Source organism: Onychomys torridus, unplaced genomic scaffold, assembly GCF_903995425.1.
Source record: "Onychomys torridus unplaced genomic scaffold, mOncTor1.1, whole genome shotgun sequence".
Classification (NCBI taxonomy): domain Eukaryota; kingdom Metazoa; phylum Chordata; class Mammalia; order Rodentia; family Cricetidae; genus Onychomys; species Onychomys torridus.
The window spans coordinates 10,886-31,729 of NW_023412028.1; the positions used below are offsets into that span (position 1 = coordinate 10,886).

Below are 20,844 nucleotides of genomic sequence, written 5' to 3' on the forward strand. Positions count from 1 at the left end.
GCCACCCAGAACACCCTGAGTCACTTGATTTCCCAGCCCTCAAAGGCCCAGAGCAGGAAATATCACTACTTTGGTCAGGAAGGCTGGTTGGAGCCGGGGCCTATTTGCAACCATAGGAAATGTCTACAATCATCCAAGGAACACTTCAGTTTCATGCACATTCATTTAGAGCACATCATTTGGACCTGAGTTCACTCCCACCTACCACCTGGAAAGCTGTTTCAAGCAATGAAGGTCACTCGGGACATAAAACCCGCAGAAAATAAAAGAACATGAAAACGCCATGGTAGCCTGGCTAAGCATGCATACTTAAAGCAGCACAAATTCAACCAGCTTGGGCTTCAGGTAGGAACATGCTCCCTTAGGTAAGCACAGCCCAGGTATAGGCCATGGCACACCACCATGGAGGGAAGCTTCTGAGGGCTCCTCAGAGATCAGTGATGCAAGGATGGAAGGGGCAGGCATGAGCCTGTGCAGAAGGAGCAGAGGAACATGCAAAGGAAGGGGAGGCCAGAGGAGAATTCTGACCTTCACTTACTGCTTGCTTTTGCTCTTCCTCCTAGAGTTGTTGATGGTGGAAAGAGGCAGAGGAGAAAAAGAAAGAAATGAATGCCTATCGGCACAAACACTGGGAAGAAATGACAGGAGAAACTGGGCAAACTGTGGCCAAGCACAGGTCTGGAGAGCGACGGCCGGGTTCACCAGGAGGCCAGTAGGATATGGTAGATGACAGTAGTCGGTCCCGACCAGTTATGAGTGCACTGATGACTTCCAAAGAATCTTAGGAACCATCCATCGAATTCAACCTCCTGGAGGGCCTGGCTAGCTGAGAGTCTCAACTAAAGGGAAACTGAACAGGAAGTTTCATTTCAACTTCAAACCCCAATTATCACTGTAGTTCACCATTTACAAGGTTCGTATATGTTTAGGTCCACAGTTCTAGGGCAGCTGTTCTTGGTGTGGACTGTGGACAACCAACATCGGGATTATCTGGGGTCACCTCACAGGGGATTATTTTAGGCCCCACCTGAGATCCATTAAGCCAAAGCTCTGATGGGGGTGGGGACACTCAAAATGAGTCCAAGAGCCTTGGGTTCGATTTGAGCAGCACTGCTTCAGTGTCCGTCTAACAGTTCCTCCCGATCACAGGTGCTTTTCCTCTTGTCCAGTTTTGCTGAAGCTGCTCACTTTGTTTCCTTCAGGGATGCACATACATGCCCATGTCCCCCACTGAACAGGAAACTGCTTCAAGACCCTGGAAGGCCTTTCAGAAAAAGGACTTGAAGGACTGGGGTATAGCTTGGTTGGTAGCATACCTGCCTAGCATGCATGAAGCCCTTGGTTTGATCTCCTGCACTACATACACCAGGTATGGAAGCTCTTGACTGTAATTCTGGCACTAGGCAGATGGAGACAGAAGGATCAGGACTTCAAGGCCATCTGTGAACACATAGTAAGTTAAAGGCCAGACTGTGATACATGAGGCTATGTCACAATAAAACAAATAAAATAAAACATAACCCCACATGTCAGGGGAAGGCAAAAAAGAATTTTAGTGCTAGGCATTGTAGTACATGCTTGTAAACCTAGCACTGGGAAGGCAGAGGGTAGAGGAAGCCGCATTCTAGGACAGCCTGGGCTACATGTGAGGGAGGGAGAGGAGAATGGGATTCTCAACCTCAGTTCTTTATTAGCTTCTCTTTTATAACCTTACAGTGAGGGCAGGTAGAGCAGGACATGCTAACTGTGGTCGACGGATGAACACAGTACCGAGAACTGTAGAAAGAGCTGAAGGAAGGAAAGACAAACCTCTAGACCTTCTCTAGCCTTGGTCCTGAGCTCCTCGGTCACTGTCTTTCTGGTCTCTTTGCCTTTTCTTTCTGTGCCTCATTATGGGTAACCCTGGTCAGGGAGCCTCCCTGATGCCCCAGTATATAAATCAATATGTGGCTATGATGGCTCCACCACCCACGCTGGGTCCACGGGTGCCGTGGTCCCCACTGTACATGGATGGAGAGGCACAAGAATGGATATGCTCCTGCTCTTGAAGGGTCTGCAGGTCTGGATGTGAGGGGCAGAGGGATTTGGTACTGCAAAGGAACGGCACAAAAGACAGGGAGAAACATGGAGAGTATTTTTGACTCTTGCAAGGGAGAGACAGATATGGACTGGAAACTCAATAAGCACCAAGAAATCCCTGGAGGCCCAGTTCAGCTGGGGAAGGAGATTTTAGGCTGAAAGCCGGCTGCCTGCCTTGGGACTTACCCCAGTAGGCAGACCGGGGGACCCTAAGCACTGACTGCCTGGGTCACCGGAGAAGTCAGAGGCTTCCCATCACATCTGCAGCATTGGGGGGGGGGGGCTAAACTGCGGCTTGGAAGGATGCTTGTCTGAGACAAGTGCATCTCCAGCTCTCAGTGGGCAAGGAAGAAGCCATAGGAGAGGTATTATGTGACTTAAAAACTGCTGGCACTACGCGCTGAAATAGAAACTGAAATGGGCTGGGCGTGGTGGCGCACAACCTTAATCCCTGCACTGAGGAGGCAGAGGCAGAAGGATCTCTGTGAGTTCGAGGCCAGCCAAGTTTACATAGTGAGAGCGGTCAGGAGGGTGGGGCAACCTTCACAGGCTGAAATCCTGGCTATACTAAGAACACTGCTAAGTATTACCATGTGCCTCAGGCTTGGTCACAGAGGTACCACAGCTTCCGTTTAACACAACAGGGAAGCTGCCGTGTTGGCTCATGCCTGGGTTCCCAGCTCATGTGGGGCACAGGCAGGGGGACTGTCTCAAGGTCAGTCTTGAAACAAAGTCCGGAAATTTCAGAAACAATGCTTCAAAACCACACCATGCTCACTCTGCTGTGAGGGTTGCCCCAGGACATTATTATTATTATTATTATTATTATTATTATTATTATTATTATTGCTGCTGCTGCTACGACTTATCCGGGAAACATGGGCCAGGCTGGGATGGGCTGATGGACAGGGCAGTGTTCTCAGGACTGAGGAGGTCTCCTAGTTGAAAGAGGGTAGATTCTGGCAAAGTGTTCCCTGGGCTGGTGTTACACAAACTCACAAGAGTTAGTCACATAGAGCCTTTAGGGCTCTGCCAGCACAGTAAAAAGGTCAGCTGTAAGGTCTGAGAGCATTCTGTATCAGTCCACTAGAATCAGTCGGCATGGACTGTTGACAAGAGACAGTACCAACCTGATTTAAAGGGGGTCATGACATCTTAATGATGAGGCACAAATCTAGAAGAGTTTATGCTCCCTAAAAATACGTGAATCTATCTCTTCTCTGTGGTGGAAGTAGTGATAGCATAGTTACTACAATCAATCTCCAGAGACACTGACCGTCTAACCCGAGCATAGTGGTTGATACCTACAATCACAGAACTCTAAGATGCTGAGGCAGAAGGATCATGAGTTCAAGGCCAGCCTAGAGCTACAATTAAGTTCTATGGCAGTCTGTATTTTTTTCCCAGTTTTTTGAGACAGGGTTTCTCTGTGTAGCTTTTGGAGCTTATCCTGGATCTTGCTCTGTTGACTAGGCTGGCTTCGAACTCACAGACATCCACCTGCCTCTGCCTGCTGGAATTAAAAGCATGCACCACCACCGCCCGGCAGCAGTCTGTATTAAAAACCAACAGAAAAGCAATATTAGAAAATTAAAATGAAGTAAAAATGTTGGAAGCAAGAGTTAAAAACAGAAAAGTTGGCATGTAATGACTTCCAGATTAAATAAGTAGTTTGAGACAGAGGTTACTTACATACTGGTGCATCAAGAAAAAACATGAAAAAAGCGTATAGAATGTTGGTACCTGAATGTCGATGACATTATATCATTAAAAGAAAAAACCAAAGGAGAAGGTTGCTGACATCGACTGATGACAGGGACTGGGTCTAATCATTATTCATCAACTACTTAATGTGTCATTTAGAAAGTTGAAAAACATATACACACATAACAATAATTAATAGTAATTATTATTACTATTTTGAGACACGGTCTCACTATGTAGGCCAGGTTGGCCTTGAACTCATAGAGATTCCCAGCCTCCTCCTCCCAAGTACTGGGATTAACAGCGTGTACCACCTACCTGACCTATGATTTATTCTTTTATTTATGTGTATGTGTGTGGACCTGCTTGTCTATATGTGCACCATCTGCATACAGATGCCCTCCGAGGGCCAGAGAAGGCATGGTGGTATACAACAGCCCCAGCACTTGAGAGGTCTGAGACAGGCAGATCTCTGAGTTCCAGGCCAGTTAAGGTACTAAGACCCTGTCTCCAAAAAACCAAAGCAAAGCAAACCAGAAATCACAGCTGGGCACTTTCCCATCCTGAGAGGAAATCTGTAACAGGGTCTAAGCAGACACATGTCTGTCCATGTAAAATAAACCAAATGCCAGGACCAAGCTAGGGGGAAAAAAAACCCTCAGCTCCACACTGAAGGAAGTAATTGCTTCAGGAAGTAAAACAACAGTTTCCAACACAAACAGAACACTTCTGCCAGCTGCCAGGACCCTCTCTATTATTATTAAGGGGCTGGCTCAGAACGTAGGCACTGAGGAGACCTCTCAGCTACTGCCTTCTTGAGTTCCCACTCCAAGAGGGACCTTGTCACCTCGGGCCTGGTGATCACACAAGTCTCCTATTATCTTTTGAGTTTTGCTCTTCTAACCTGCCAAGTATTGTCTCAAACCTGCTTTGAAAAACCTTTAATAACCCTTCTTCGTCACAGATTTAGTCCACTCTCTTCAGCGAGCTGTGGCTGGTGTGGCAGACTGTACAATGTGGTGGGGATGCAGCCTTGACGGGTAGGACCTTACACAGCCCAGGCAACCATCCTTGAATCTCTGCCATGCAATCCACAGAGTCTTCAGCGCTGACACACCGTGCAGGTGAGGACACTTAAGGCCACCACCGCCTTTCTCTGATCTAGAGTGAGGGGCAGTAAGGAGCTTTTCAGCAAATATTGGAAAAGCCAAAAGTGTGGATTTATTCACTTCTATACACTAAACCTAGCGTGGATATTCTGATTTATCCCCCAGTACAGTAGAGTCAGGGTGAGTACGTTGGCTTAGGTGATGTTTACCTTTGTGACCACCTGACTGGGTTGAAGGCTAGGCACAGACAGAAGTGACAGTATTCCCAGGCCTTCCTGAGAGCACTGACAAGAGCTTGGTTCCGGAACCAGAAGGCCAAGGACAGAAGATCTGCTTTCATCAACAGGGAAAGACACCATCCAGACCACAGAGGAACTGGATGGAACCAGAAGGGAAAGAAAACAAGTGTGTTCTCTCTTGGGGAGGAGTGTTGTTGGTCTACACTGGGGCTCCCCTGGCTTTGGCCCCCCCAGTCTCCAGGACTTAGGTCAACCCACCACCCATTCCTTACAACCCACCTGTGGAGTCGGATGACACAGTCAGTACCCCAGGTCCTCAGACACACTGGATCACACTGCTGCTTTTCCTGTGTCTCCCTAGTAGATGCCTCTGCCTCCATGATGGAGCAAGCTTCTTTCCGTAATAAATCCCCTTCTATACCTGTAAGTATCCTCCTGGTGCTGCTTCTCTGTGAACAGTTTGCTGCTGTACTTCTTATTAGAAAGAGGACAATTGGGGTTGGGGATTCAGCTCAGTGGTAGAGCACTTGACTAACAAGCGCAAAGCCCTGGGTTCGATCCTCAGCTCAAAAACAAAAAGAAAAAAAAAAGAGGACAATTGATGTTCACCAATTATTTGGATAGGCTATTTGAAAACTTGTCATAAAAGAAACTAAGTAGTTGAGAAATATTTTTCATTTATACATAGTTAATATCTGTCTGTCCTTATTTGCAATTATTTTTATTTCTGTGTGTATGATTGTTTTCTTTGCATTTATGTATTTGCATCACTGTGTGCCTGGTGCTTGTGGAAGCCAGAAGAGGGTGTTGGATCCCCTAGAACTGGAGTTTCAAAGAGTTGTGAGCTGTCATGTGGGTTCTGGGCACAGAATGTGAGTCTTCTGGAAGAGCAGTCAGTGCTCCTAACCACTGAGCCAAAGCAATTACTTAAGGACATTACTCTGTCTAAAACTATCATTTCCTTATTTATTTATTTTACATTTATTTATTGTGTGTATGTGTGTGCACATGTTGAAGTCAGGGTCCTTTGCAGGAGTCAGTTCTCTCCTTCAAACATGTGGGTCCTGGGGTTTGAACTCAAATGGTCAAGGTTGGCAGCAAGCACCTTTATGGCTAAGGCATCTTGTAGGCTCTATGCTAATTTCAATGTCTGACACCGGATCAGGCTCCACTTACACAAGTTTACCTGAAAACTGTTTCTCGGTCCCCTGTTGTTTGGTGAGAGATGGAGTGGGCGGAAAGCACACAGGTTCTTACCTTTAGCAGCTTCATCAGCCCCTCCAGCTGTACCATCAGCTCCCGCCTACTCTCCTGCAGCGCTGACATCCTCTGCTCCAGCTCATCTTTCCTTTGCCTGTCCGGGAGGAGGGAGGAACCCATCAGAAACAGAGACTTGTGATTGGCAGGTCCTGAACTCATATAAACAGCTCAAAACCAAAAAGGCATGAAATACCTACAAGTGAGTCCCGCCTTGTTTCATGGGAGACGCGTCTCCTTCATCTCATGATGACCTTAACGAATGGTGACCCTGAACTTATGATCCTCCTGCCTCTACCTCCCAAGTGCTCAGGTTACAGGCATGCACTACCATGCTTGGTTTACGCTGTGCTGGGATTGAACCCAGGGCTTTGTGTATGCTAGGTAAGCACTTTGCCAACTGGGCTACATCCTTAGCCCCGCTGTTCTTATTATCTATGTAGATGGCTTTACCAGTTTCTTTCCATTGTAAAGTAATTCTGAACAATCATTTTCCATTCCAAAACTCTAAAAGAAATTCTTCTATGTTTTCTCTCCGAAGTTTTCAAGTTCTGTCTTTCTGTTTAATTCATCTGCGATTGGCTTTGTACTGTGTGTGTCCACGTGTACAGACAACTGGCCTAGCTCAGTGGTCAAACGTGCCTCAACTCACGCTACAGAAGCTGTTTCTGAGTTAGACTCCTGACTTCTCAAGCCATAGATCCCCCATGGACTGAAACTCTGCTTCTTGCTGCTTTGTGTGGCATCCCCCGACTCAGCTTCAGCTGACTGAATCCGCAATGCTTTTCAGGTCCTTATATCACCACCATCACCAGAAACTTCCGGTAACTATAGTTCTGGCAACAGATTCCAGAACGACAGTTTCTGCTTTTCTAGAGATAAAAATAGTCACCTGTACCTGAGCTGAGTGAAGGAAGTGAAGCAAGTGTGTTCTAAGCTGATGGATGACTCTTATTACCCTCTGCTGGAGTCAGCACCTGCTTCCTCATCTTTCTTAGTAAAGCACTTACCACGTGACCATCCCAAATGTGTGGCAGTGAACAATGGGGCCATCAAAAACAAAAAACAAAATAACAAAACAAAACAAACAAAAACAAAAACAAAAACCAAACCAAAAAAACCTAGCCCAACTAAATTACAGACTGAAATAAAGCTTTTTTTTCCCCTCTGAGATAGGCTCTCACTATGTATCCATGGCTGGCCTGGAACTTACATAGACCAACCAGGCTGGTCTTGAACTCATAGAGGTCCTCCTGCCTCTGCCTCAAGTGCTGGGTTTAAAGGTGTGTACTGACATGTCCAGCCTGAAATGAAGCTTTGGGGGAAAGGACACTCTGTGCTGGCTAATTGCATTCATCTGAATGGTTTCAGTTCTTTATGCTTTATTTATTGATGATAAAAATCTAAATGACAGGATACAAGTAGAGAACCAATAATCATTGATCCCTAACTAAAAGAAATCATGGTTAAGGATACAAAGAAAGCACATGAAAAGCTCCGCCATTCCGCTATGTGTATCCCAGACGTTGGCACATTCATGAGGAAAGTATGAGGCAGCCATGATGGTGCAGGCCTATAATCCTAGCCCTGGGGAGGCTGAAGAAGGAAGACCACCACAAGTTCAAAGCCAGCCTATACTACATAACACTAAAAGTTCTAGGCCAGCCTGGGCTACAGAATGAGATCTCATCTCCCCCTCACCCCCCAAAAAATGAAGTATCAAATGTAGAACTCTAAATGCTACAACAGAAACAGCAAGACATACCATTCAAGAATCTGGAGCTCTGGTAAGAACTAAGAGATCGGATCTGGTTTCCATATGGCAGGTCTCCATGTCTGCACTTATGGGAAACACACATGTTTCCGTGGTAAAGGGGAAAATGACTCGTTACAGGTCTGGACATTCTCATACCATGTTCTCCAGCGTGGCTGATGGGGCACCTGAGCTGACCCTTCAGGTTCTACTACTGAACAGATTCTATCCCACTGGGTTGGCTTCCCAGTACTATTTTTACATATTTTCAGACCTACAAAAAGGTTGTAAAATAAATTACCAAACCCTTCCTGCAATCCAGATCCCTAACATGTTCTCACTGCAGATGGGCATCCCTTTCTCCATAAACAGTCCAGATTGACTTTGAATGTCTTTGTCCTCTCTCTCTCTCTCTCTCTCTCTCTCTCTCTCTCTCTCCTTTTTGTAACAGGTTCTCTCCATAACCCTGGTTGTCCTGGAACTCACTATGTAGCCCAGGCTAGCCTCGAACTCACAGAGATCCACCTACCTCTGCCTCCTCAATGCTGGGATGAAAGGTGTGCACCACCACATCCAACGCAAATTGAATTTCTTTAAGACAACAACAACAAAAAAACAAAAACAAAACCAAAAAACAAGACACTCTCTCACATAGCTAAAGACAAATATCAAAATCAAGAAATCAGCATTCAGTGGTGGAACACTGTTACCTGGTTATAGAACACTGTTACCTGGTTATAAACTTTGTTCGGTTTTTTCCAACTGTCCCAGTCTTGTAACAGAAAAACAAGAAACCCTGCGCCACTAACTTTTCAACCTTTGGACTCTCATCCAGAACGTTCCTGTCTTGTCTTTTCTTTATGATTCTGATCTTTTCAGGTGGTCAGGCCAGCTACCTTGTGGAATCTGGCAAGATTCACAGCTATAGTGAGGTTCTACAAACTGAGTCCTTGGACATTTCCACAACATCCTTTCATGCTGTATGATTCAGAGGGAGGTCTGAGCAGGGGAGCCACAGGACTCAGCCCCCTCAGCTGTCAGCTTCCCCCTTTACTGGTCACATGACTGACGGCTGGGCTGAAGCCCTGTCTCCTGCCTGGTTTCGTTTTCCAACTGAAAAACTACTGTTTCATCTTCTGGGGGCTGGAGAGATGGCTCAGCGGTGAAGAGCACTGACTACTCTTCTAGATGACCCAGGTTCAATTCCCAGCACCCACATGGCAGCTCACAACTGTCTGTAACTCCAGTTCCAGGAGATCCAACACCCTCACACAGACATACGTGCAGGAAAAACACCAATGCACATAAAATAAAAATAAATTGTTTTTTAAAAAACAGTTATCTTCTGAGAAGATAATTTTATTTTCTATTGATTTTTAAAGCTTATTTATTTATGTATTTTTTAATGTGCATTGGTGTTTTGCCTGCATGTGTGTCTGTGTGAGGGCGTGGGATCCCCTGGAACTGGAGTTACAGACAGTTGTGAGCTGCCATGTAGGTGCTGGGAATTGAATCTGAATCCACTGGAAGAGCAGCCAGCGCTCTTAACTACTGAGCCATCTCTCCAGCCCCTTTTCTATTGATTTTTAAACAGATTTTTTCCCCTTAATTTTCTGTTTGTCCTAACTTTCTAAACACAGTATTACAGTTCCTTTTATCTATTCTCTACCTTGAGTTATGAGTACCTACTCTATTCCCAGTCTCCGAGGCAGAGTTAAACTCTCGGGAACTCACTCATACCAACCTGTAGGTGAAAAATCAGAAAAAGCAGCCAAACTCCTGACCATGTCACATACAAGCCCGGTGCACTCTGCAGGGGCAGCTGGACACTGTGCAGGAAACAATGACCCAAGATCGCTATAGCTTTAGGTCAAAATCCCTGGACTTAGAATTTAAAGAACCTTACTTAAAAAAGAAGAAGGGGGAAAAACATACATTCAATTGCAATAATGAACAACAACAACAAAAAAAACCCTTTAAAACATTTTTCTTTAAAATACTTCCAGCTTGGGGATTTAGCTCAGTGGTAGAGCGCTTGCCTAGCAAGTGCAAGGCCCTGGGTTCGATCCTCAGCTCAAAAAAAAACCAAAAAAGCTTCCAATGTTACCTTACCTGAGAACCAGCTTCCTCAGGTGAAATTCCCCCCCGTCCCTGCCTTTATTTACTCAGGCCTCTGCTGAAAGCCACCTGGGGAATCTGGGAGAAGCTGGAGGTTCCTATAGCCTGAGGCTGTGTCAAAGGTCCTAACCTGTTGCAGGAAACAGGTGCAGACTGCGTACTCTGTGTAACCAAAGGACAGTCCTTCAAAGACCTATGGTCCTTCAAAGACAGCTGTCGGGAGATTCAGGGCTTCCTTCAGAAACTGGTCAAGCTTGCCAAATATCATCAAACCATTGGAATCTGACATCTGGGAGAAAATGTCTTTAGCAACAAAAGCAAATAAAGGCAAACTATAAGAAAATAATCATCTCTTAAAAATTACAAATGGCTCCATGTTATTTCTGCACCAGTAAACATGCATCATTCAGAAGTATCACACATTTAAAGTTAGTGTTTAGTTAACATCCAAATTATTCTCGTTCTTGTTAACACTGTGTAGTTACTTTGCTCACAAAGCCCCTCAATCAAAACCACTTAGGATTCTACCTAAACATTAAGTGAAATAACCATTCACCTATGCCCGCTTACCTTTCCAAAAAAAAAAAAAAAAAAATTTAAGTGTGGGGGAGGGGCTGTGCACACGAGTGCAGTACCCACAGAGGCCAGAAGAGGGCAATGGATCACATGGAGATGGAGTTACAGAGCTGTGATCAAAATCAAAATCAAATCGAGGTCTTCTGCAAGAGCAGCAAGTGCTCTTAACTGCTAAGCCATCTCTCCAGCCCCCACCTAAATACATGTTAACTGAAGGATAATTAGCTTTTAATGTATGCAAGCCACTGTTCTAAGAAAAACTTGAAGCAGCATGACTTTACTCCTTCATATCTGTCTTCATAAGACACACACACAACACTTAGAAGGCAGAGGCAGGAGAAAGGAACTGTGCAGCAGGTTTAAGATCAGCCTGAATGATAAATGCTTGTTTCCTAAAACAAACAAGGGCTGATGAGCCAGAACACAAGAAAGTCTGCAGTGAGACAGTCTCTCCTAACAATGGCTGCATAAACAAGACCAGAGCGATGGAGGTATCTGTCATGCCCACGATGGTGTCGCCCACGTGACAAATGCCTTGGATGAGGTAGTTATGTGGGAAAGGGGGGGCTCACGGCCCTTGGGTCTATGCCCCCGGCGACCCCTCATCAATCTGTCCAAATCAAGGTGCCAGGCTACACGGAACCACGCAGATCTGCTTGCAGAGGCTGGCTGGCACTCTGCCTTCTTCTCTTTGCAGTTGTAATTATTGTTGTTTCCTTGTGTATTAATTCCAAGAAGTTAACTCTAAATGTTCCTGATGTGCCCCATAAAGAGAGTAATGATTTTTCAAAAGTGGCTTCAATACCCCCACCTATGATTCAAGCTCTTAGCCAAACAGTTCAAGAGGGTCCCTAAAGTTTGGGGGAATTCATGAACAATTTAGAGCAGAAAGAACTTAGGATTCAGAAGGACGAAGATTCTAGCAAGGAGAAAATGAATGTAAAGGTACAGGCACTCATAGGCAATCCAAACGTGCAGCCGACAGCAGCTGCGAGGAAGCAGTTACAGGAATTAGTCATTCCTACAAGAATTATTCAGGGACAAATAGAGTTTCTCATCAAGGGTCGATGGTGGCAACCCCCTAACTTTAATCTTAGATATAATTATTATTTAGAGCCATTACCTTTTATGGGAGCTTATGATGTACAAGGGAACCGATGGGTGAATCATAATGGTATGAAAACAGAATGGCATAAGTTACAGTTCATGGAAAGATTAGCTAGGTACCGACCCCCCTGGTGCCTTCTCACCCACAGGCAAAGGTTAAGATATTTTCACACAAATGAGACCATGTTTAGAACAATGATGACAAGGGTTTAATTTTGATACAGAACAAAGGTATAGAAGAAAAACTACAGCTAGGGCCGTAATGTTCTCTGTCCGGATGAGGAACCACAAAAGAAAAAGTAAAGGCTATACTCATGAGATCTGTTAATCATTCTGAGAAAAGTGTGTGACTACATTGTTGATTCTATGTCTATCACCCTACTGGCCCATTGCCATGTTTCCTCAAGTAACTGTATAAAATTCACTGCTTGGTCTGAGTAAAATTGCAGCAGCTTCACAACATACTCTCATGTCTGTGGCTGTCTGTCACTCGCCAAATCCCACTTATCCTGAGTACCTTCACCCCGTTCTCCCTCGGTCTGGTGGTCCAGCTGAGATCCAGTCCGTGGCAGTTATCATCAATGGGCAGACCAACATGAAAGGTGGGAAATTTCGCGGGATCCCATCCCTAGACAAAGAAGTTCAGGCAGCTAGAGGCTGCTGGAAAAAGGAGAATTCGCTTCTCCATGGGATGAGCACGCTTATTGGGTGTCCAATGCAAAGTGGTCGGCTTTGAAACCATATACACACAACAACAAAAACAGATCAGCAGGTTGTATTTCTATATTTGTGTATATGCATATATACATATGGACACAATAGTAATAAGGAAAAAGAGGCTATCAACTTGAAAGTTGGGAGGCACAGGGGAGGGACTGGGTGGAGGAAAGGGAGAGGCATAAGTGGTGTGATTCTATTTCAATTAAAACATTTAAATATAATAATAGCCTATACATTGTTGTTCCGATGAGAAATGTCCCCCACAGGCTCAGGTATCAAACACTTGGTCTCTAACTGGGGATGCTCATGGAGAACATTATGGAACTTTTAGGAGACACCTATTTGTTGGAGGAAGCATGTCACTAAGAGCAGCCATGGTGATTTTATAGCCCAGCCTCACTTTTTTTTTTTTTAAAGATTATAATATAATTACATTTCTCCCATTCCTTTCCTCCTGAATATGTCCCCCATGCTCTCTTTCAAATCATGGCCTCTTTTTTTCACAATTGGTATTACACACACACACACACACACACACACACCATGAACCCTGAATACAACCTGCTCAGTCTGTACAACGACCATATATATAATGTTTCTGGGGTTGACCATCTGGTACTGGACAACCAATCCCTGCACTCTTCCCTGGGGAAGACTCTTTCTCCCACTCTCAGCATTCCATAGTTGCCTGGAGTTCTTTGTGGAGGGCTGAGGTTGTGGGCACTTTCCCCTGTCCACTCTGGCAGATCTATTGGCACTGTCAATGTTCAGCTCATGACTGGGCGGCTCGTTAGACTCCACGGGTGTAACTTCCGGCATTCCTAGGAGACACACTCCCACCACAAAACTCCCGGATCCTCTGGCTCTGGAACTCTTTCCACACCTATTCCCGCAATGTTCCTCCAGCCTTGGGCACAGGAGCATTTTATGAATGTATCCACGAGGACTGGGCTCCACAACTCTGCACTGGCTGTGGTTTCCTGTGGTGGCCTCCATGTGGTGCAGTGACAAGTTTCCTTGACACGGGGTGTGGGTAAAGACTACACTTATCCGTGGGTGTAAAGCGTTGAGGCTGATGATAGGGCTGGCCTTGCCTCCCCCATCCCCTCTCTGCTTCTTACGTGGAGATGACATGTGATCATTCTACTTCCTGACTGCCAGGCCAGACTCACGCTCCCACTACCATGCCCCTACACACACACACACACACACACACACACACACACACACACACAAACACACACACCTGCGATGGACTTACCCCATCTGTGACTGTGAGACAACATAAACCATTTCTTCCCTGACTTGTTTTTACCTGAGTATTCTATCACATCAACAGCAAAGCAGTTACTACACCATATAAATTCTACTATCCCAAGATATTCTGATATAACACAATCCTGGCCTTTTGTTTGTTTGCTTTTTTGGGGTTTTTTTGGGGGGGGTTGGAGCTGAGGATGGAACCCAGGGCCTTGCTAAATCCCCAACCCCCACAATGCTGTCTTCACAGAGAGACTGGCCAAGAGGATGGGAAAGGACTTTCCAGTAACACCAGTCATTGTCCTTTGCACAGAGTTCTTGTCTCGGTTATTCCTCTCTTCATGACTTAAGGGGAAGAAAAGACAACCAGGAGTTCAAAACCGTGTGTCAAGGAAACATGACCTCTACCACATATGTGCACATGGGCTCACACATAGTTAAAGTAACAGGTAAGAAAGTAATGCTAAAACACCAATGCACACGAAATAAAAATAATTAAAAAAAAATAAAATAAATATTAAAAAAAAAGTCTGGAGAGATGGCTGCTCTTCCAGAGGACCCAGGTTCAATTCCCAGCACCCACATGGCAGCTCACAACCATCTGTAATAAGATCTGGCGCCCCCTTCTGGCCTGCAGGTGTATATGCAGGCAGAACACTGTATACATAATAAATAAATCTTTAAACAAAAAACAAACAAAGCTAGAATGAATAGGATATACTACATCCAAAAACGCTAGCATCATAGATAGGGCAGAATGACAGGTGGGTAAATGCTAGAAAAAGAGAAAGGAAAGGTAAATGAGTACAGAATGGAGAGATACTCAATCACATGAAAGACAAAGAGCAGGAAGAAGACAAAGGCAAAGCACTTTCCTGTCCTGTCAAGGGGCTGTCAAGAAAGTTTTCAGCAGGCCTGGAGAGACTGGTTAAGAGCACAGGTTAGACAGTTACTTTTTGAGTTGTTCTTTAGCATTTTTATTTTATTTTATTTTTGGCATGGAGTTTGCTATGTTGCTCAGGCTGATGTTGATTCTGAACTACTGGGCTCAAGCCATCTTTCCTCATCAGTTTCCTAGGGAGCTGGGGCTACCTTCACGCACCATTATAACTGTCTTGACGTTTATGGATCTGTTTCCTCACTTCTAAACATTATATTTTTACTTATGTTGCGTGTGCATCTTCGTGTGTGTGCATGTGTGCACGTGTGCATGTCTGTATCAAGGCCAGAAGTCGGCTTTTAATATGTTCCTCTGTTATATTCTACCTTATAATTTTTTATTATCAGTTGTTTTAAATTTGTTTGTTTTATTTTATGTGTTTGAGTATGTTACCTGCATGTATGGATGTGTACTATATGCATGCTGTCTGAGGAGGTCAGAAGAGGTTGAGTTTCTTTCTTCTTCTTTTTTATTTCCAAGACAGGGTTTCTCTGTATAGCTTTACACCTTTCCTGGAACTCACTTGGTAGCCCAGGCTGGTCTTGAACTCATAGAGATCCACCTGTCTCTGCCTCCCGAGTGCTGGGAATAAAGGCGTGCTAGGTTGAGTTTCTTAGATGGCTGTGAGACAGGATATGGATGCTGGGAACCAAGCCCAGGTCTTCTGCAGGAACAGGTGCTTTTACCTGACCCTTTCTTCTATTTTTTGAGGCAGAGATTCACTGAGAGCTCATTTTCACTGGAGCTCATTGACTTGACTAAAATGACTGAGCAGGAAGCTGATTGGCTTCTCCTGGCTCTGTGTCCTCAGCACAGGGATTACAGAGACTTTCCACTGCACTGGGGCTTCCTTTTTTTTTTGTTAAGGTGGGTGCTGGGATCTGAACTCAGGTCCTTGTACTTGTGGAGAAAGCCCTTTACCAACTGAGTTCTCTCCCCAGCCTCAAGCCTTCCTCTATGGGGAAACCTTCTATGCACTGTAGTCTGTTGTCTGCTCTCTATTTGAGGTGAAAGACCTGGTTGTTAATTTTCACTGATGGGAATTAGCGATTGGGGATGTGCTACATAATAACCTTTGTCATGGAGTGAATCCTGAGTGAAATGTAAGTGTATAATACATACATCTTCTCTCTCAACTAGGTGCTGAGTGCAAAGCAGACACAGTCTTTGTGTGTGTGTGCACGCAAATGTGTATGCATGTAATGCACATGTGTTATTACATGTGTATATGTGTAAGTGCAATGCAAATGCCACAGCATGTGTGGAGGTCAGAAGATCAATGAAGCCAGCATTCTTAGCAGTTTGTGCAAACCAGAGTCATCTCTTCCCTACTTACTGTTAACACCAAATTTACAAGCACTTATTTGAAAAGAACTACATTTAGGACAAAAAGAAACTATATATAACACGTCCAAGAAGCATACATACCTCACTAAACCACTCAAGCATGACAGGTGGTAAGAAATCCTGAGGGTGCAAGTCCATAAGTGGCCCAGTCCAGTTGCTCTGAACAAACAGCTACAAGCTGCTCACACCAAGGAGGAAAACCAGCTGCTGTCTAGAGACAAGAATGGTGAAGGTCTTAGTTAGGGTTTCTAGTGCTGGGATTTAAAAAAAAAACAAAAAACAAAAAAACAAAACAAAATATTGCACGACCAAAAGCAAGTTGGGGAGGAAAGGGTTTATTCCACCTTATAATCCTTGGGTCACACTCAACAGTGAGATAAGTCAAGACAGGAACTAAAGGAGGAACTAAAGCAGAGGCCATGGAAGAATGCTCCTTGCTTGCTTGCTCTCCACGGATTTCCTCAGCCATCTTTCTAATACCATTCAGGACTATCCACCTGGGATGGCCCAAGGTAAGCTCGACCCTCCTATATCAATCATTAATCAAGAAAATGCCCTGCAGACTGGCTTAGATTAATCTTACAGAGGTATTTTCTCAATTAAATTTCCCTATTCCCAGTTATATCTATATTTGTGTCAAATTGATAGAACCCAACCAGCACAGAAAATAAACAAATATCAACCACCATCACCATATGCTTGCATGCATATTATTTAATTTCAGTTTAATTTTAAAAATTGACGGGGCGATAGTGCTGTGCCACTTTAATCCCAGCCCTCAGGAGGCAGAGGCAAAAACAAAAATCAAACCAGAAAAAAAATAAAAGAAACCATCAAGTAATAGTTGAAACTATCCTAATATAGTATAATTTATATCTGTAATGTCCAATAAATCCATTAGCCACATGTGGCTTTTAAATTGAATTTAATCTAGAGTTGTAGAGATGGCTCAGCCTGGCTACCCTTTCAGAGAACCCAGGTTCTATTCCCAGCACCCACAGGGCTTATAGCAACTGTCTGTAACTCATTTCTAGGTGATCTGCTGTCCTCTTCTGACCTCCACATGCACTGCATGCACATGAAGCACACTGATATAGGCAAAATACACCCATACATATAAAATAAAAAGAGATAAATCTTTTTAAAAATGTTAACATAAATGTAATCGAATTTAACTTAAATCTAAAATGTAGTCTCCAGTCACAATTTCCATAGTTCAAGTACTCAATAGCCAAGTATGAAAAGTGGCTACTATACTGACTACAAGAGACACAGAATCTCCCATCATCAAAACATTCTCTTGAAGAGTGTACCCTGAAAGAGATCAAACCAAGTGCCTCTATTCAAACTACAAGTCTGGTGCACCTATGAATGCTGCATTTGTGTGCACGCAGCCTCTTTTCAAACTACAATTCTGGTGCACCTACAAATGTTGCATTTGTGTGCACGCAGCCTCTTTTCAAACTACAATTCTGGTGCACCTATGAATGCTGCATTTGTGTGCACACAGCCTCTTTTCAAACTACAATTCTGGTGCACCTATGAATGCTGCATTTCTGTGCACGCAGCCTCTTTTCAAACTACAATTCTGGTGCACCTCTGAATGCTGCATTTGTGTGAGTGCAGTGGTGCTGGGGAAAGGAAGAGGGAGGATGTGAGTGGACACCACGAGGCTAACTTTACTACAGTAGAAACACATCAGGAGAGATGTGAATGGGCACCACGAGGCTAACTTTACTACAGCAGAAACACATCAGGAGAGATGTGAATGGACACCACAAGGCTAACTTTACTACAGCAGAAACACATCAGGAGAGATGTGAATGGACACCACGAGGCTAACTTTACTATAGTAGAAACACATCAGGAGAGATGTGAATGGACACCACAAGGCTAACTTTACTGCAAACACATCAGGAGAGATGTGAATGGACACCACGAGGCTAACTTTACTAAAGTAGAAACACATCAGGAGAGATGTGAATGGACAACACGAGGCTAACTTTACTAAAGTAGAAACACATCAGCCAGCAAAGAAGAAGCAGAAACAAAGCCAGGCCTTGTGCTGAAGACCCAGATCGTCAGGAGGCTGAGGCAAGAGCATCACACATTCAAAGGTGCCCTGGACAGCTAGCTTAGTAAGACCCTGCCTCAAAATGAAAAGTAGAAAAAGGGTTAGGGATACAGCTTAATGGTAGAATGTGAGAAGTCCCTGGCAAAAGAGGGGGAAAAATGAGCTGGGTGTGGTGGTGTATCCCTGTAATCCCCAAATTTGGGGAGCTAAGGCAAAAGGATTATGTATTTGAGGCCAGCCTTGAGTTTATTACAAGCCCATGGCCAAAATGTGCAATATATGATATGATCACAAACAACAACAAAATCAAGAATGACACTATTGGAAATTAGAAAAAAATGAAACAGAATTATATTAGCTTGAAAAATAAATAGTACTGCTCATCAGTGAACTATTTATGAATCTGTGTTAGGTCTTATTTATCTTTACAACCTAACGAGTTAGTTGGCTTATTCTTTGGATGACTGTCTGAAACTGTTCTGTAAACATCAGGGTAGAATGATATTATAGGCATTTGGAGATGGTTAACAATTCTAGACAGACGTCATGGGTGGATGAGAAGAAGTAAGCTAACAACGTACGACAGTAAAACAGAAACCTCTAGAAGGCTCAGATTTAACAGTGTGCAGGCATCCTAACTGAAGAAAGGTAAACTGAGGGTTCCATGATAAACACATGGAGTTCTCTGATCGCTTCAGTAATAACGATCTGAGACACAGCAAATGGAAACGCAAGCATCTTTCAGTAACCCAGAAATAGCAGGATTCAAGGTCCGTTTACACATTAAAAAAAATGAGCTGCCCCCTTTGAAGCACTCGCTTTTCATCCCAGCCCTTGAAAGGCAGAGAAGCAGGTGGATCTCTGTGAGTCTGAGGCCAGCCTGGTCTACACAGTGAGTTCCAGGACAAGGCTACATAGTGAGACTCTGCCCCAAAACAAAACAAAATGAGAAACAACAAGAAGCCAAAGGACACAAGCTGAGCACTAACCCTTACCAGACCTAAGCTCTGGGAACATTAGCAGTGACTACCAAGCATGTCATTCTCATATACAAAACTCATTTTGATCCTGCAACACTTCCATTTCTCATTCTGGAAGATCTGGACCAGAGACCTCACGGAGAACTCACATCGTGAGTTCAGGTTTATCAACAACTGCTAAACAGCAGAGCCTTTATGATGTCAAGCTGCCAATATAAAAGTCTCCAAATTTTATTTATTCACTTGATGTCTATGAGTGGTTTGCCTGGGTGTATATATGCGCACTACATATGTGCCTTGTACCCATGGGTGTCAGAGGAGGATGTTGGATCCCCTAGAATTGGAGTTGCACAGTTGTGAGCCACCATGTGGGTGCTTGGAATTGGACCAGAGTCCTCTGAAATAGCAGTAAGTGCTCTTAATCACTGAACCATCTCTCCAGTCCCCTCCCTGCACAAGTGTGTTTCTCTGTGGAAATTTCAAATAAAATTCTACCTTTCAATTTCCTCCAAATCCATAGAGCTATCCAGGAAATTTACTATCTGCTTCTCCAGGTAGCTGTCAATCATTTCTTCTGCTTTCACAACCCCGATTTTTCCCCTGACGAACTCTCTTTTACACGTCAGTCCTAAATGCAGACAATCTGCTCAAGTCTGTCTCTGGGAACTTCCCCAGACCACCAGATCTCATCGACCAAAACTCCCCCTGCTGACCCTCCTCCGCACCCGGGCTGGCATCCCTGTCCTCACCGCTCTCCCACCTGAGCCACAGAGCCGCTCCTGCTCGCTCCACAGCCGCTCCGCCTCGGTGGAGAAGCCCCTCAGCAGCGCCCGCTCCGGAGTCCACGTCACCCCCGGCATCACTGGACCTCCCACGGGGAGGAGGAGGAGGCGAAAGGAGGAGGGACCAAAGTCGCTGGCCTCTAGTGGCCACGGGAACCGGCCAGACACCCACAGGACCAGCGTCCCATGTGAGGATTCGGCTACAACTGGGTAGCCATGACAGCAGCGCAGAGCATACTGGGAAAACATCCCACGCTCCTAGGCGACCAATCGGAGACTCGGGTGTGAGTGTGCGCAGAGGATGTGATCGGCTGGCATTGTCAGGACTGTGGGCATGGATGGAGATGGGTCGGCCTCGGTCCTGGTGACTTGGGGGTGTCTCTAGGGGAGACAGAGGTTGGAAGCAGGTTCTGCGTGCAAACGCTCCACTGTCTGAGGCAAAACCAAGTCCTTGGAGGTGAACACGCAGAACCCTTTCTCCAAGCAGATAGGCTTAGGCCCGAGAGGTTATGGACCCCGTAAGTGGAGCCCGTGACCCCAGGCTCGAGCTGCCTCAGCCTAGGTGACTGAAAGTGCAAGGAAACCAAGCTGGAAGTGTCATCGCAGCACTGAGGAGTCGGAGGCAGAAGGATCGCTGCAATTTGGAGGCCAGCCTGAGCTGCACTGTGAGTTCCAAACTAGCCTCCTCTATAGTGTTCCACTATCTCAAAGGGGGCAGTGGCGGGGCGCCTGGAGAGATGGCTCAACCGAGGACAAAGTTCTGTTCGCAGCACCCACATCAGGTGGCTCAGCACCACTT

The 20,844-nt window shown here is 44.9% G+C and overlaps 1 long non-coding RNA gene across 1 annotated transcript; it reads right to left on the reverse strand.

The window, feature by feature from the left end:
* Positions 1 to 503: 503 nt before the first annotated feature.
* Positions 504 to 20,255, reverse strand: LOC118575463. The gene is made up of 4 exons (XR_004943866.1): positions 20,024 to 20,255; positions 16,291 to 16,420; positions 6,389 to 6,485; positions 504 to 559 (listed from the first exon to the last, which is right to left on the reverse strand). It is a non-coding gene; the product is annotated as an uncharacterized LOC118575463 (long non-coding RNA).
* Positions 20,256 to 20,844: the final 589 nt, after the last annotated feature.